We start from the raw sequence: 18,919 nt of genomic DNA, 5'->3' as shown, positions 1-18,919 counted from the left end.
TTTATCATTATTTTATGATTTATTTTGTATTATTATTTATTATATAGAAACTTTTAAAGTTTATTCTGTTGAGTTTTAGGAGGATTTTCATGTTTTCCTCTTATTTCCCCATTTTTCTTCGTCCTCTCTGTCTGATGGGATGATGGTTCTCTTGTAGAAGCGTCTCAAACTATTTACTACGTCCATCATTGCAGGAAAATCCTCAAAAAATGACGATGTCCGTATTAGTTCTTCCAAAGACTGAAGAAACTGTAGTTTTTCATCAAGTTCACTTGCTTGTTTCTTCTTGTATTCTGCCTGAAGAAGAAAACAACATTTATTTTTAGAGAAAGTCAAATTTACTTCTACAGTCAGACTGATTTGCAGTTGTCTTAGTGTGCACTGATATGACTCATACGCAGTTGTTTTTTCCTGCATGACCAAATTTGACTGATAACATGCAATCAACATCAACCCAACTGACCCATCGTCCTTCTGGCTGCTTTTGCTTTTTCTGATTTTCTAAGTTGTTCTGAGAAACTTCTCAGAATATTTTGAAATGTGCAAAAACAGGATGTGTCAGTTGCTTAAGCACTACATATTAACAACTCTACATAGAGAAAAACACCCAAACTTTGATATGCTTATAATGACTTAAATAGTGTCTGTAGTTTTACATTTGCAAATAAATGTTTCATAGAAGTACCTTCAGCAACAATTAATTCAGCAGTGACTTTGTTCTTACTTTCATCAGTGAATTTGTGACATAAACCAGGGACAGCAGAAAGATGAGGATTAAAATGTTGCTGTTTCTGACACCAGCCAGTCCTCTGCTTCTGAACGCTGCTGCTGCCATCACTGTGGAAATAAAAACAACATTTGAGCTTAAGAGAAAATGATGGAAGATAAAACAAATGAATAAATAAATAATCAAATCTATGTTTCCTCTTGTTATGTTAATAAAATATTAAAAAAAAAATCTTGGGTATAAACCATCCTACGGTGTAGTTTTGCTGATCTTACCTGCCTGGGGAAGAGACAAACAACTGTTTCACAGACTGAAAACACAAGGGGATCGCATGCTACAAATACTTAATGTTCTCCTGATGTGACTTCCCTCTGATCTGTGAGCTGCTCTTTCACTTTATTTCACAGTTGTGATATGATCTATGTGGCGGGGGTGTGGTCTCCGGCCTGCTGCAGCAGAGGGGTGTTACAGTGAGCTCTCAGGGAGGTGTGGCTGAGAGGGTGGGTGGGACTGCTTAAGGTGATCATCTTCTTCTCTGTATTTTTAAATAGTGATGACGGGGACAGAGATGGGAAGAACGTTCCGGCCGGAACGTCAGAACACAGTTGCTTTTATATACCAAGTTTATATGCTGCTTATTTAGCATTTAACCTTCTGTTAGTTTGAGCCAGCCCGCCGATATCATCCAATTAATAAGGTGGGCAGTTTTAGTGTCGGATGAGCGGCAAGCTTCTTCTTCTATACTCTGGGACAATTTGGCCTTAAGTGGTGTTCTGGCCGACACACCGGGGGGGCTGTAGTGCTAAAGAGTGAATCGGTGCCACAACCATGTGTATTCCTGATATCTCCACTCCAATGAGAGAATGAGAAAGAGGTGGAAACACACACAGCAAATCTGATTAATTAAATGGGGCAAGCAAACCTAAACATAGAACACTACCAAAATAAAACGGGACAGAAAAACTAAATGAAAAAAGTCCAAACTCAAAACACTGGGACAGCAACCCAGGTACCAAGACAGTTACAGAATTTCCATTTTTGGCAGTGAGCAAACACTGGACAACAATCAGCCAGCTGATTATAGGGAGTAAAGAAAATCCCTATAAACAGGAAGAAAAGAGGAAAATACAATTATTGATTACATTGCAAGTGATACAGCTTGGAGCATGAGAAACTGTTGTCTTTCTTGTTTCACTCTGACGTCCCATGAAAATGCTTTTTGATATGACATTTATAAGAACAAGGCTTTGTAAAGCTGATGTTTCATGGCCATCGTAACACCCAGTGACACGTTAGACATGCATTTCGGGCGTATGACAGATCCAAACTGTACAAACATGTGAGTCACATCAAATTCCAAGCAAGTCTTTGTACTTAATATTGAGAGCAAACGAATTTAATAAATATTGAGGTTTTGAGTTTCACACCATGCACAGTTAACTTTTTTTCTAATGAACAGTATACTGATGAGGCCGACTATGTCAGAGTCGTCAGAGAACTGCTGCAGGTGGCAGCGTGGGGAGTTAATGGAGAAGTCTGTAGTGTAGAGGGTGAAGAGGAACGGTGCCAGCACAGTTCCCTGTGGGGCCCCCTGCAGACCAGCGTATCAGAGACACAGCCCTGTGACCTCACATACTGTGGGCTCCCTATAAGGTAGTCCAGTATCCACCGGGACATGTGGTGGTCCACTCTCAGAAGTCGTGGCTGGATGGTGTTGAAAGCACTGGAGAAATCAAAGAACATTATCCTCATAGTGTTTCCAGGCTTCTCCAGGTGAGTCAGAGCTCTGTGCAGGAGGTAGATGATGGCGTCCTCCACCCTGATGCTAGGCTGGTAAGCAAACTGCAGCGGATCCCCCTCACCAGGGGGCGCAGATGGTTTAGAACCAACCTCTCGAGGGTCTTCATCAAATGTGATGTCAGGGGCTATCGGCCTGTAGCTGCTGAGGTCTTTGGGATGGGAGGTCTTTGGTACCGGTACCACACAGGAGGTCTTCCACAGCTGTGGTACATTCCCCAGTGACAGGCTCAGGTTGAACAAATATCCTATGATGCCACACAGTTCATCTGCGCAGCACCTCAGGAGCCTGGAGCTGATGCCATCTGGACCTGCAACCTTCCGCACCTTGATAGAGAGAGGGGGTGTATGTTGGAGTCCACAGATGCCGGGGGTGGGTGTGATGGCTGGGAGCTGAGAGGTGATTCTATACGATACTATAACGATAACTATACATTACTAACTGTACAATAAACAAAGACAGGACAGAGACAATACAAAGTGAATGTGCAGTAGGTCTTGAATACCAGTTTCAAGTTATTGTCAGGATATTATAGACGAGACAGAACGAAGACGTGTAAAATGCAAAATGTGCAAGTATAATTTAGATGTGTGTTCAGAACTATGTGACCGAGTGTGCAAATAAGCATATTGTTCCCAGGTCCAGTTTGTAGTGGATTTGTGGAAGTTTTTGTTGTATTTGAGTCTTTTAATGAGTATTGTAAGAGTATTTATAAGGGTATGTAGGGAGAGAGAGAGAGAGAGAGCCCCAAGTGTGATAGAAGAAGGATCGTTGAGTGCGAGAGGAACTGAGCTGTGAGATATGAAGGCATGCCGGCTCGGACGTCGCCTGGATTAGGTCTGCTAGATGATGTTAATGCAGCACTACGGACGATACCTACAGCCACCATTATCGAGGCTGCAGTCACCGAGACTAACAAGCTGATCTACACCACGGCAGCAGTGATCAGTGACATAGGAACATATATGTGTAATGTAATAACGTAATAATATTAAAATATATTAAAATTAAACACAGATTCTGGGTGAAATGTTCTCTGGTTACTTTTATTTTACTTCATTGAGCTTTAAAGTACAAAACATTTTATTCACTGTGATATTTTTACAGATTTATTAAGATAGATAAGTATTTACCTCCAAACTGTTACTACGAAAGTGAATTAAAAAATTCCAGTAAAAAAAATTGTGCATAATTCATTACATTTTGAAAGTTTAAAAAAAGTCTCAGAAGCTTGGAATTTTATGACATCCAATATAATATCCGTCACATCTGCTTTTGGATCTTAACATTGAGTATAAAGACTTGTTTAGATTTTTGTGTGATAAATATGTTTGTACAGCTTAAATCATATGAGGAAAATTGTACATAACAAAATGGATGTGCATACCATTTTCATAAGCTCTGAAAGCCTACAACAGGTAGTGGAAAGTTCAAAATCAAAAGGATTTTAATTATATCTATTTTTTCCCTTCTTTTCATCCCATGATGTAGTATTAGGTCTGAAAATTAACTGAATAAACAAATACAGCATAATAAAAGTTGTATAATGCTAGATTAACTGCATAAAAAAGTATGGAACTTCACAAAAATACACTAAGTATTTTATAATATACTTAGTGTATTTTTGACATTTTGGCAAAAAAAGTAATATAATTATTTTTTCGCACAAGGCACGGTAGACAGGCCTAACAGGCACAAATACATTATGGCTTAAATCCATTTAACTTAATAAAGGTAGCTTAAATCACTTTAGTTTCATGTATAGCTTGTACATGTCTGAGGAGAACACAGCCTGCAACTTATGGTTTAATGACATCTGTGGTTCTACAGGTGTTGACTGCTTTTCTTGTTTTTCACTGGCAGCGTGTAAGTCTACAGTAATTTATAAGATCCTTCATCCTGGACCTCCAGTGTTTCTACTTATCTTAATTCAATTGGGAGTTAACTTGTCACAAAATAAAAGTAAAAGATGTATTTGAAAGTATACAGTCAGACAAAATAAAAGATACTGAAGTAAGGTTAGTGCCATACAATAATACTTATATTTACATATTTTTTATTACATATTTACTTCTCTCAAGCTCCACAGCCACTGAGCGGTCCTTCAATCTGAATTCAACTTTCATTTCATTTTCATTCCACAAGGTTTAGAATGGACTGGAGCCTTCACACGCCTCAGTGCTCACAGATGCCATCACAACACTGGTGCTAAAGTCCACTTCGTCTTTTTTTCCTTGAAACATTTTCTTCAAAGGTGGCTGTGAATTCCAGCCCTTCTCCTTGGCCAACATGTAAACATAACCGAAGAGATCAGGAAATAGTTCAATTACATCACAATTGTCTGCGTCCTCTGCACTGTAAAAAAGGAAAGCATTATTAGTGCTTTTTGCAGACAGGCATCCAGGCAGACAGACAGAAAGACAGACAGACAGAGCTTTAACTTACTAATGCTCATGGAGATTACGTATAAAACGGAGCAGTCCTAATACATTTTCAGGGTACCGCTTTGTTTGCTGTCGTTTCTTTGGATAAACTTGGTACTCCACTATGTTTTGTTGTTGTGTCTCTTTCTTTTGTAGTCTCCCATGAGTAGTTTGATTCTTAAAATTCTCCAATTTGTTAACCATGTTGACCTCAAACTGCAAAAACAAATAACTCTGGTCATAATACGAACTTAAGAAATGCAAAAGTTTTGCTACAATGTGGCAGTCACCTTTCCTTTCCACTTTTTATGGGATTGAAGTCCAGGACATCTTTCTAGTGACTGAATCAGGTTCTGGTCAGCATTTTGACAGTTTTCCACTTCCTCCCTGTTACCAGTCCGTCTCAGGTATTCAAATTTCCTTGAATTAAATTTTAAATTATGGTTCATAGGTGCAAATTAATCATAAGCAGAAGCAGCTTACTTAAAAAACAACAGCAAATGCATAAGAAAAAGATCTATCATTGGTAGCAAATGGGAGCATGCATGTTTAACTAGGCTGATCTTGGATGACCTTATCAGAATTTTAGGCTAGAATGGGCAGTTTTTCAACAGACAGTTTAAGTGAAACCAAAAATCAATTCTTTTGTAACAGTAATAACTATTTATTAATTAATCAATCAGCATGACTTCCTTACTGTTTCGAATTCCAGAAGAAGGGATGGTCCAAGCATTCTTTTATATTGGGTCTTTCATTTGAATCTTTATTGATCATCAACTTGATGAGATCCTTTGCCACCACATCTTGAACATTATCCAAATGGTACTCATTTTCGTTGTTGGGTTTGCCATCAAATGTATGCTTCCCTCCAGAGAGGATATGACGAATCAGCATACCTGCCACCTTAAGAGTAACAAATTACTTAATTTACAAAACCATCGATAAACATTTTCTAACATTTTTTAACTAATAAGCTGTGTTTTAGTGTTTGACATGTATGGTTTGTTCTCTGTTGTCTCTTGGGCCATTCTTGCCACCTTAAGAACATTTTCACAACATTTTATAAGTTGTGGTACTTTTCATGATGTTCTCAGTCAAGTTTGTGTGTAACACATTTTACCCCTATTTCACTGCTTGACGTGTATGATCCTTCTTGGTCTTGTTTGCCAAAAACTAACCTTACCCTCCCAATAACATCTGCAGGAGGAATAACATATAAAAACCCATCAAACAAAATCATGTCTCCTAATTACCAATGAATATGGATTTTACAGAATTTTAAATGTATCTTACCAATCCAAACGTTCTCGGGTTTGAGATCTTGGTGGAGAATTTGAGGAGTGTGACAGTGAAGCACCTTTAGACTTTTAAGAAACTCTTTGGCGAGGTTCTTTAAAAGAAAAACTTTCTCCTTGTGTTTCTTAATATACGTTCCCAAGGTGTATTCACAAAGTTGCAGAAAAAGATATCCAAACTTCTTGTCCACTGCAGCATCAATATATCGTACAATATGAGGATTATCGAGTTTAGGGAGTTGTAGGTTTCTTTCTTCAATCTTCAGCTGTTCGTAGTTGCTTTTAGACATTCTCTTAATGGCAACTTCTGTGCCATCCTCTCTCAGCCCCAAGAAGACTTCAGGATCATTTTCCTTCGTTATTTTGTATTTTGGCTTATCTTTATAAAAAAAGCTTCTGATTTGTATTACTGTCTTGCTCCTGTTTTGAACACTTTTCTCCAGTGTATCCAGCTGCTTCTTCCACCTCTTGCTGACTGGCTTAAAGCAAACCTTTTGTTGATTCTGCATGTCATTCTTTGTCACGTCAGCTGCTGTGGGCACATCAGTTGCGTTCACGAATGGTAAAATTTCATTTGCCATGCAATAGATCTCTTTGGGGAGCCCATCACTTTTCTGTATTCTGCGTAATTTCTCTAAATCCCAGCTAAATTTGCCTTTTGTTTTTGTTTTCTGTCTTATCAAATACAGCACTGTTTTTAGCACTGCTTCACAAACACCACTGTCTTTTGGGTCAAGCAGTTCCAGTAGTTTTTGACCAATAGCTTCTGCATGCTCATTTGATATTTCTTCTTCCGTTTGGTGGAAAACTGCACTCAAACTATTAACTGCCCTCTCTACATGTGTCTTAGGGATGTTTGGAAAGCGACTAGCAACACCTTCAATATAAGTATTCACATTTCCAGTTTCCTTTAACCATGTAATACAATTCTGGCCATAGTCTTTGTTTCCTCTCGCAGTAAAGAGAATTTCAAATATGGTCAAATGTGACTGTGGATTCTCTAACAGCATCTTATTGTTATCAGCTGTAAACATGTCTTCAAATGTTTTCGAAGCAGCAGTTTCCACATCAAAAAAATCTATCATCTCATTTGATGGAAATCGATGAATCCTCCTGGACATTTTGTGTGTTTCTCCTACTGGGGGGGTGTTCAATTCCTGGAGTGACATAATTCTTTTCTTTGCTTCAGATTACCTGTGAAAGAAATTAAGTACTAATATTAGCCATGTAATACTAAACTTGCATGAAGAATGTGTCCATTTTAATTTTTATTTATTTTTTGCGATGCAGGAGAAGGTGGTGGATTCAAGATGTTCTACTGTGGTGTAGATAGAAAGAGAAATGGATTAGGAGTAATCTTGAAGGAAGAGTATGTGAACAGTGTTGTAGAAATGAAGAAAGCATTAGACAGGATCATGAGTTTGAAAATGGAAATAAAAGGGGTGATGTTAAATGCTGACAGTGCGTATGCCCTACAGGTGGGATGTCAGAAGAGAGCGAGGAATTCTGGAGTAAGTTGGATGAAGTGGTAGAGTGTGTCCCCAGGGGGAAGTGAGCAGTGTCTGTAGCAGATTTCGATGTGGGTAGGTGAAGGGAACAGAGGTGATGAGGAGGTGTTGTTTACGTATGGTGTTGTTGGAGATGACAAAATTCTGTGAGTGTGAAGAAGGCGGAGGGTTCGCAAAAGCAGTAAAAACAGCACCAACAACCAATTTCTATAGAGCTGGCACATTAACTGTGTGATTGTTGTGTTGGAAGATTAAATATTTTTAACTATCAGTGACTCTGGGTCAAGGTAGGTAAGGAGAAAAATGCAGTAGGAGAGATGGTGGTGGATTTTGTAAAAAGGGTGGAAATGGCTGTAGTGAACACGTACTTAAAGAAGAAGGAGAAATGCAAGGTAACATGGGAGTGGAGTAAGGTGCACACAAGTAGACTGTATCTTATGCAGAAGGTGCAATCTGAAAGAATGACAGATTGCAAGGTGGTGGCAGGGGAGAGCTAGGCAGCACAGGTGGTAGTCTGTAGAATTACTATGGAAATTGCAAAGAGAAGTGAATGAAGAATTATTGGTGGAATGGTGGAAGCAGAACAAGCAAAAATGTTAAGAGTTCAGGGAGGAGTTAAGATGAGCTCTGAATGTAAGGAAACATTGACTGGGAAAGTACAGCTAGAGTCTTGAGCTGAACCAAGATGGCGCCGCGTATGGATGCCCTGGTGCTTCAGTGCGTTACTTTTGGGGTTTTTTTGTGCATTTCTTCTGTGTCTGGGCACTCCTCTGGATACTCTTACACCAGAGAAGAGCTCCTTAACTGCAGGACTACAACGCCTGTGGATTTATTTCCAATATTTGTCGCATCTGCGGCAGATTTACTGCAGACTCTGATCAGGAAAGTGAGACGTCGAAAGAGAGGTAAGCGGGCCGGCATACTTGTGCGTTTGAGGAGACGCGGACTGAGAACGGCTCTTCCTGGGATCTTCCTTTCCAATGTACGCTCACTCGGGAATAAGATAGACGAACTGGCCCTGATGAGAAGCATGAACAGAGACTTTGCCTCCTCCTGTGTCTTATGTTTTACGGAGTCGTGGCTCAGTGAGGACATCCCGGACTGCGCGCTCAAGCTGGAGGGCTTTCATCTGCTGCGTGCGGACCGGCAGGCCGCTCTCTCCGGTAAAACCAAAGGTGGAGGTGTCTGCTTCTACATCAATAGTGGCTGGTGCACAGATGTAACAGTGATTGCTCAGCACTGCTCTCCCTCTCTGGAATACCTTTTTATTCACTGCAAACCGTTTTATTCTCCGCGGGAGTTTGCTTCATTCATCCTGGCCGCTGTTTACATCCCGCCAGACGCGGATGCGCAAGCAGCTCAGTGCGCACTCGCAGAGCAGATTCTCCACATGGAGCGGACATACCCGGACTCTCTCATCATTGCTCTTGGGGACTTTAACAAAGCCAATCTGAGCCATGAGCTTCCGAAATACAAGCAGTATATTAAATGCCCGACCAGAGAGGAGAGGACATTGGACCACTGCTACAGCACGATCAGCGGGGCCTATCGCGCGGTGCCCCGCGCTTCACTCGGACTTTCTGATCACGTCATGATCCACCTAATCCCCGCGTACAGACAGAGGCTGAAGCTCTCCAAACCTGTCGTGAGGACCAAAAAACTGTGGAGCAACGAGGCTGTGGAGGAGCTTCGCACGTGTTTGGAGACCACAGACTGGGACACAATGAAGGCTGCTTCTAACAGCTTGGACGAGTTTACGGACACTGTCACCTCCTATATCCACTTCTGTGAGGACAGCATTGTGCCATCACGCACCAGGGTGAGTTATAACAATGACAAACCCTGGTTTACTCCTAAACTCAAAAAGCTGTGGCTGGAAAAGAGAAAGGCGTTCAGAAGCGGAGACAGGGACTGCTACAGAGAGGCCAAGTACAGGTTCACTAAAGAAGTGGACATTGCCAAACATCAGCACTCTGAGAAGATGCAGCAGCAGATCTCAGAGAATGACTCGGCCTCTGTGTGGAAAGGTTTTAGGAATATCACCAACTACAAGCCTAAAACCCCCCACTCCACTGATGACTTGCTCTTGGCCAACACCCTTAACGACTTCTACTGCCGTTTTGACGAGCCATCAGGCAGCCTTCACACCTCCAACGGCCCCAACAATAGAGACAATTTGGACACTAATTCCCCCACCTCTCCCCCCTCCATAGAGCCATCACCACCTTCAAACTGTTCACCTACAACACCCACCTCCTCACCCCACACAAAAGAGGATTTCACACCACCTCCTCCCACCACAACTCTTCATATTCATGAAGCAGATGTGAGGAAGCAGTTTAGGAGTCTGAATGCTCGGAAAGCTCCCGGCCCAGACGGTGTGTCTCCTGCCACCCTCAGACACTGTGCAAACGAGCTGGCCCCAGTGTTTTCTGGCATTTTCAACTCCTCACTGCAGGCATGTCATGTGCCTGCCTGCTTTAAGTCCTCTACCATAATCCCTGTCCCCAAGAAACCTAGGATCACTGGACTAAATGACTACAGACCCGTGGCTCTGACATCTGTGGTCATGAAGTCATTTGAGCGCCTGGTTCTCTCCTATCTCAAGACCCTCACGGCCCCCCTCCTGGACCCCCTGCAGTTTGCATATAGAGCCAACAGGTCTGTAGACGACGCCATCAACATGGCCCTACACTTCATCCTGCAGCATCTGGACTCCCCAGGAACCTACGCCAGGATCCTGTTTGTGGACTTCAGCTCTGCCTTCAACACCATCCTTCCAGACCATCTCCGAGACAAGCTTTCCCAGATGAATGTGCCTGATCCCATCTGCCGGTGGATCACTGACTTCCTGACGGACAGGAAGCAGCATGTGAGGCTGGGAAAGAATGTCTCGGACTCCCGGACCATCAGCACCGGCTCCCCTCAGGGCTGTGTTCTTTCTCCTCTGCTCTTCTCCCTGTACACCAACTGCTGCACCTCCACCCACCAGTCTGTCAAGCTAATCAAGTTCGCAGATGACACCACCGTTATTGGGCTCATCTCGGACGGGGATGAGTCTGCCTACAGGAGGGAGGTTGAACGTCTGGTGACCTGGTGCAGCCACAACAACCTGGTGCTGAATGCCCAGAAGACAGTGGAGATTATTGTGGACTTCAGGAAGCACACAGCCCCACTCCCCCCCATCATCCTGACTGACACCCCCATCACCTCTGTGGACTCATTCCGCTTCCTGGGTACCACCATCACCCAGGACCTGAAGTGGGAGCCCACCATCACCTCCGTCATCAAGAAAGCCCAGCAGAGGATGTACTTCCTGAGGCAGCTGAAGAAATTCAACCTGCCAACACAGACGATGATGCAGTTCTACACTGCAATCATCGAGTCCATCCTCACCTCCTCCATCACCGTGTGGTACGCTGGAGCCTCTATCAGGGACAAACAGAGACTGCAGCGTGTTGTGCGCTCTGCTGAGAAGGTGATTGGCTGCAGACTCCCATCTTTGCAGGACCTGTACACCTCCAGGACACTGGGGCGTGCAGCTCATATCTCAGCTGACCCTTCTCACCCTGGACACAGTCTGTTTGACCTGCTCCCCTCAGGCAGGAGGCTCCGGTCCATTCGCACCAGAACCTCTCGCCATAAGAACAGTTTCTTCCCCTCTGCTGTTGGACACATGAACAATAACCATATGACTGTACCCGCCACTAACTCATGACCCTACGCTGTGTCACTGCATCATTCTATGTTTGGCACTGATCACCACCTGCACTCATGTATATATCTTTCTACGTAGCACTCATAATTCTTATTCTCATGTATATATCTCATGTATATCTCATGCACATATCTTTCTACATAGCACTTTTAATTCTTATTCTTACTTTTATTTTTATTTTTTTTCATGTCTATTTAAGTGCTATTTATGACACTGTTTGCACTGAAGCACCGCAGCAATTTCCTAATGTTGTAAACCTCAACATCTGGCAATAAACCCCATTCTGATTCTGATTCTGATTGAGAAAACTGTAAAGAAGGTGTTTGCTATATCTGGAAAGAGAAAAGTCAACAAGGAGACTTATTGGTGGAATGAGAAAAGAAAGAAGTGGATGATGAGTCAAAAGATGTTTGACTGTGATGACATACCCATGGAGGCATGGGGATATCTAGGAGAGGGCAGTAGACATTTAACCAGACTGTTTAACGCAAAGTTGGAAAGTGAAAGGATGCCTGAGGAAAGCAGTGGAAGTGTACTAGTACTGATTTTCAAGAACACGAGTGATGTGCAGAGGGGTTGCAACAGAGAGATAAAGCTGATGATCCATACAATGATGCTACATGAAAGAGTTGTTAAAGCTAGGTGAAGAACAAAGGTAATGATAATTGAATGGCAGTATGGCTTCATACTAAGAAAGCCCCTGCACAGTTACCAGCTGTCAGCTACGTAGAAAGGGATCCTGGTGTTATTTGTCTCTCAGAAACAGTTCACAACTTCCTTTCAAAGGTAAACCTGTTTCTCCATCACCTGTTCAGCTCTGATGATTCAGTAAGGACGTCTCCTGGTTTCATCTTCATGTTTACCTCTCACCAGATATCCAAACCGATATCATGACCAGTAGCTTTTACAGCTGTGGCTCAAGCAAACATCAGATGATACTAGAAAGTAATATTAAATTAATTCTAACAACAGCTTATTAAGCTTAAACATGCTGCTGTTGTTTAGCGCGACATCCGCCAGTTTCCTCTTTCTGGCGCAAAGTAGGTGATAAACAAACAAGAGAGAAGGGACTTGTGACAGAAAAGCCGATCAGCTGGTCATTGATTGATTAACAAAAGGAAAGGGAGGGGGAGAGAATGAGAGAAGACAAGGCAGCAGCGCAGCAAAGACACAGAATAACTCCAGCTTTGTGTCTTTTTTTCCCATTCTGTAGTATGGAACAAATTGAGTTCTTTTTCATCTCAATCCCATTTTCTTCTGTTTTTCTGTGATAAGATTGCTTTCAGAGATGTTGCCTAAGCAAGAGGGCATTCGCCCTCCACGGCTGTAACTGGTCCAGCCCAGAGTCATTGGCCAATCCACCATCTTTATTGTTTATACCATTACAAAAAAACCCCAAAAAACCATCGGCCCATAAAAACTAAAAATCACCTTCGGCACAGCGGGCAAATGCCCGATGGCCAGTCCAGCTATGCAGTGAGACTGGGACCAATGGAGTTATGATCATATTTAAGTGAATAGTGACAGGTTTATATTATTATTTATTTAAACTCATATTCCTGCATCTTTATAATGAATTTGTCTGCAATTTCAGTAGAAAAAAAATAGAATAAGTAAAAAAGCAAAACAAAAGAACACTTAAAAAAATATTTTGGGGGTCTTAAGAATATTTTAGGGAGGCTTCAGCACCCCTATAAAATAGGCCACTGGTAGGGACAGTGTAGATAAGCAGATGATCTGCTCCTAAGGGGAGCAGCTGAAAAAAGTTAATTTTATTTTTAATCAGAGTGTGTAAATTACGGAGCCCCGCAGGGGACATGGGAGAAAAAAAAAAATTAAGACGGACTTTTGCGAGATCTCGCAAAACAAACTCGGGATCTCGCAAAACTTTCTCGCGAAAGTTGAATTCCAACAATGGCGGCAGCTACTTAGTTGTAATATTACTCTTTCTGGGTCACAAAATACACTTTTAAGATATTTTGAGGCGTGAATGTAGTTGTGTAAACGTCAGATACCTGCTCGGTTTACAAGACATCACATATTTGCAAAAGTGCTCTGATGTTTTTGGAGATCTGACACCCACTAGCTCGAAGCTAACGGGAGGTCGAGACCTATTACAGCCGGGAGGAACACCGCTTTCCCGGCACATCGTGCCTCGACCTCCCGGTCGGCTTCGAGCTGGCGGCCACTAGCTCGAAGCTAACGGGAGGTCGAGACCTACTACAGCCGGGAGGAACACCGCTTTCCCGGCACATCGTGCCTCGACCTCCCGGTAGGCTTCGAGCTGGCGGCCTCCGAAGAATGCGGCTAAAACTTTTGCGATATCTCGCAATACTTTTGCGAGATCCCGAGTTTGTTTTGCGAGATCTCGCAAAAGTCCGTCTTAATTTTTTTTTTTCTCCCTAATTTTTTTTTTCTCCCTAATTTTTTTTTCTCCCATGTCCCCTGCGGGGCTCCATAGTAAATGTTTTCAGGAACTAAAATTCTGTTCAGCCTGCCACACTTGAAGATTTATGGAAGTGAAAATAATAACTTAGAAACACTGGAAGCATTAGCTGTGTTTTCATGTGTATTCATGTGTAAAAGTATGGCGTTATTTTTGTGCCACTATTCTGAGCGCACGTAAAAAAAATTTGCAGGTGCAAGTGTTGCATTTTGAGGAGAAATTTATTTTCAGCGAAGAAAAGCTGAATTTGAGTGAACAAAATTCATTGCTGCATGCAAAAAATGTATATCCGTGTTTGCTATTATCCATATACACACGCACAATAGCAGCCCCTCTCGCTCAGTTTTTGCACTTGCGCTCGCTCGCAATGTGTCGCTCGCGCTCTCAACATTTCAGCCCGTGCGCGCTCAACTCGTTCTGTACACCGTTATATTTGTGCCACAAAACCAGCCAATCACAGACTTGGATGCAAAAAAAATCTGATTGGCTGTTTTCGTCTCCAACCAGCTCGAAATGACGAAATGCAATATCCCAGAATCCATTTCGTCCAAAACTCAAACGAGGCAGTGGCGGAGGAACACAGAGTGGCGGAGTTTGAAATATTACTCTTTGTGGGTCACAAAATAAACTTTTAAGATATTTTCATGCGAGAATGGTGCTGTGTAAACTTCTAATATCTGCTCGATTTATCAAGACATCACATATTTGCATAAGTGCTCTAACGTTTTTGGAGATGCCTGTTACCCACCAGCTGACCGAATACCTGGACTGGCCATTGGGCATTTACCCGGCATTTGCCCGGTGGGCCAATGGTGATTTTTCATTTTTATGTTAGTTTGTTTGTTTTTGTAATGGTATAAACAATGAAAGGTGGTGGATTAGCCAACTGGTAATAATCAACTCTGGGCTGGACCAATTACAATACATCCGTATTGAGGGGAAAAGACTTCAGCGAGAATAAAAAAGACACAAAGCTGGAGTTATTCTGTGTCTTAGCTGCCTCTTCTCTCCTCATTCTCCCTCCCTCTCCTGTTGCTACTTCAATCATGAAACTGATCAATGATCAGCTGATCGTCTCTCTTGTTTGTTTATCTCCCACTTTGCGCCAGAAACAGGAAACCAGCGGATGTTGCGCTAAACAACAACAGCAGCACGTTCAAAATTGATCAGCTGTTGTTAGAATTTATTTAAAATTAATTTCTAGTATCAGCTGATGTTTGCTGGAGCCACAGCTGTAAAGCTGGAAACATGAAGGTGATACAAATCATACATATATACCAACAAAACAGTGTACATCACTGTCACAACAGCGTTTGTTTTCGTTCAAAGGCTTTATGGTTTTTCCAATAATACCTGGTGGTGTAGTCGGTGATTTTTTTGTCAGTTCAGCCTTATATATTATGTTTAACCCGAGTTCCCACCCGGTCAGCTGGTGGGTAACAGGCATCTCCGAAAACGTTGGAGCACTTATGCAAATATGTGATGTCTTGATAAATCGAGCAGATATTTGAAGTTCACACAGCTACATTCTAACATGAAAATATCTTAAAAGTTTATTTTGTGTCCCAGAAAGAGTAATATTTCAAACTCCGCCACTCTGTGTTCCTCCGCCACTGCCTCGTTTGAGCTTTGGACGAAATGGATTCTGGGATATTGCATTTCGTCCTTTCGAGCTGATTGGAGACAAAAACAGCCAATCAGATTTTTTTGCATCCAAGTCTGTGATTGGCTGGTTTTGTGGCACAAATATAACGGTGTACAGAAAGAGTTGAGCGTGCACGGGCAGAAATGTTGAGAGCGTGAGCGACACATTGCGAGCGCAAATACAAAAACTGAGCGAGAGGGGCTGCTATTGTGCGTGTGTATATGGATAATAGCAAACACGGATATACATTTTTTGCATGCAGCAATGAATTTTGTTCACTCAAATTCAGCTTTTCTTCGCTCAAAATAAATTTCTCCTCAAAATGCAACACTTGCACCTGCAAACCTTTTTTACGTGCGCTCAGAATAGTGGCACAAAAATAACGCCATATAAAAGAAGCCTTTTCTGTGTTCACACCAGGGTTTTAATAGTTTTGCAATTTTCATTAGTTTTTATTTTTATTTAGTTTTGACTTCAGATTTTCAATTTTATATCAGTTTTAACCTGCTGGCATAATGAGACACAGCAAGAAAAAAATCTGGAAACTAAACTTCATTTTCACCCTTGACCATTGTATGACACACACACATCAATGAAAACTAAACACATTTTTGCTATAAATTCAGTTAATTTTAGTTAGTTTTGTGAACACTCATTACAGTTTTAGTTAGTTTTCCTTTTTTTGTTTTTATTTTTATTTCCGTTAACGAAAATGTTTTTTCACTTCTAGTTTTTGTTATTTCGTTAGTTTTCGTTAACGATAATAACCTTGGTTCACACATACCGTGTTAGCAGAACTCTTTGCCAGATGTCAGTGTTGGAGACACCATTTATGTTGCAGGTTTATCTTTGTTTGCTCTCCGTTTTTATTTTTCACATTTGTGTCCATGTGTTTTTCTTTCTTTCTTTCTTTGTTTTTTTATCGTTAATGGGAAATTTGTGTTTCAATTCATCTAACTGATCTGTGCACTGTTTCTATATAACTTTCTTGACAAAGAATTAGGGCGTGGAGATTTGAAAACAGCTAACTGTAAACTGTGACGCACTTTATTTTCAGACTTCTGCCTACATGACTTTGGGAACTGATCTCCCCACAGCTGAACAGACAAAGATTGTATCCACACAATGGCAATAAAGGAGCTGTTTTTTCCTACTTGTGAGTGCCAGTTCGAAGCCTGAGCTGTATTGATTTCTTCGCAAACGTTTTAACTTTCTTTCAATAAATCACAGAAAATCGGTTTGGTTTAGAGGCTCAATTTTTCCACAACAAAGCTCATGCTATTCTCAAGTATACTTGAAATCCTATTAGCCTACATGAAGTAAAACGAACCTTTTCTTAAGCAAATATAAAAATGATTTTACAAAACCGTTAGAGGAAAAGTCTAAGAGAAATAACTTACCGAAGTCAAGTCGCTGCACTCCCTGTCTATAAGCTCCTCTCAGAACTTCTCCCGTCTCTTTCGGATCCTCCTATTTAAGGAGCTACAATAGAAGATAAAGACTGGAGAAATGAATTCCTAGTGGATTGGGTGGGTTTCTACCTCAGTTAGGTATTATTAGTATGGTTTTGGAACCTTCAAGATCTCAGTCTACTTACTGCGCTCAAGCGAGTCTTGTTTTTTGCGAAGTAGCGGTCCCGCCTTGTTGCCGACACAGACTTAAAACTGTATTCAAAGGCGATGAAACTTCGACTAAACACACTCTCTTACAGGAATTCAGAACAATCATAACCTCAAGTAAACTGGAAACACTGTAATAGCAAATAAGTATCCAGGTCAGTGTGTCTTAAGCGAACACAGATTATTATTTTTATTATGTTCACGCCCATCCTTTTGTTTGTGTGTGTGTGTGTGTGTGTGTGTGTGTGTGTGTGTGTGTGTGTGTGTGTGTGTGTGTGTGTGTGTGTGTGTGTGTGTGTGTTGGAGAAGTGCGAAGGAGTAGCTATTAGGTCACAAAATGTCATTTGCTTTAATAAAGTCGAAATATCAACATTGAAATCGAAATACTATTTTGAGAAAAAAGTCGAAATGTAAAGATTCTAGTCATTTCGAAGCCAAAAAACCGCCACGGGTCTTGTACCCTTTATTAAACGTGTAGTCAACGAAACAACTCGATCAGCTGTCTTATAGCAACATGCAACCTCATTACTGCATGAGAGTGTATACTAGCATCGCCGCTAACAGTATTTCATTTTCCACAAATAAACTTTTCCAAGTTTGTCTGTGTGTTTTTCTGTCTGACACTATTTGGCTTTCTGCTATCTCTTCAGCGTCCTTATACGTCTTTCTGCACTGTGTTTATGTCTTGAAAGAGTAACGATTTCCTTTGAACTAAACCCGATACTTTAATAATTTGTTGAGATGTGAGGGGGAATAATGATACAGCAATAAATCAAGGGTGTAGATTTGGCGTGGACAGAAGGGACATGTCCCCATGCACCAATATCCAGCGATTATTGAATTGTCCCCACCAATAATTTGATCTCTTCGAGTAAAGAAAAACAAAACGATCTGTCGACGTCTCATTCACCCAGCGGTGCAGAAAGAGTTAAATTACATTCTCTACTGGAGCCCTAACTCATGTGACAAATATGTGTTTGGCTGTGCCTTTCAGGGAGCTCTGTTTAGTTTTAACAAGAGGAGAGGAGGACGGCAGCAACAAGGAAGAACCTGGATATAAGAAAGTATTTTTCAAAGAAACCTGTCAGTCACTTAAAGCAGTAGCCAGATGGGCTACTCGCCTGCCTTCTCTCTCTCTCTCTCTCTCTCTCTCTCTCTCTCTCTCTCTCTCCTAGGCTCGTTCTCTTCGCTGCGCAACTAGGTTAATTGGGAACCCACCTGCATATTGATTGCAGGGTGGCGTTAGCACATAAAGCTAAGCCGGTGTTTTTGTTGGATCATTCCTCCCGTGCATTCGACGCAAAGCAGCAGTAAATGCTGGCACATTGCGACGGACTGATCAGCAAGAGCAGATCATATGACAGCTACAGGTAGGCTCTCGCTTAACCTCAGATTCCCACCGCGGTAAAGTGAGCCGTCATTTGTGAGCCGCAGTCAAGCCAGCCGCCTCTTATCCGCCGCATAAATTTCCTTGCGCTTTTACACCAGTCTTTACGGTACCGCCTTTTCGCTTTATATGCCGATTGAAAGCCTATACCGGCGCACACGTGCACGCGCGCGAACAGTCGCACGCGCATGCGCGCACACAAATTACAATGAAACAGCCCAATACAGTCAATACAATTATGGAAATGTCAGAAATTCATTAAAAATCATCCTGAGTAGTTGAGGTCCAACTTTCAACACATTCCTCCTCTGGGACACCTCCTGTACCCGTGTGCCAAGTTTCAGCCAGATTTA

The 18,919-nt window shown here is 41.8% G+C and overlaps 1 long non-coding RNA gene across 1 annotated transcript; it reads right to left on the bottom strand.

The window, feature by feature from the left end:
* Nucleotides 1-78: 78 nt before the first annotated feature.
* LOC309702963 lies at nt 79-2,010 on the bottom strand. The gene is made up of 3 exons (XR_014275803.1): nt 1,003-2,010; nt 725-837; nt 79-297 (listed from the first exon to the last, which is right to left on the bottom strand). It is a non-coding gene; the product is annotated as an uncharacterized lncRNA (long non-coding RNA).
* Between the last annotated feature and the right edge of the window lie 16,909 nt (nt 2,011-18,919).

Source organism: Aulonocara stuartgranti (assembly GCF_965226115.1).
Source record: "Aulonocara stuartgranti genome assembly, chromosome: 3".
NCBI classification, from domain to species: domain Eukaryota; kingdom Metazoa; phylum Chordata; class Actinopteri; order Cichliformes; family Cichlidae; genus Aulonocara; species Aulonocara stuartgranti.
Note: the sequence above shows the minus strand (reverse complement) of the source record. Positions and strands in the feature narration are given on the sequence as shown.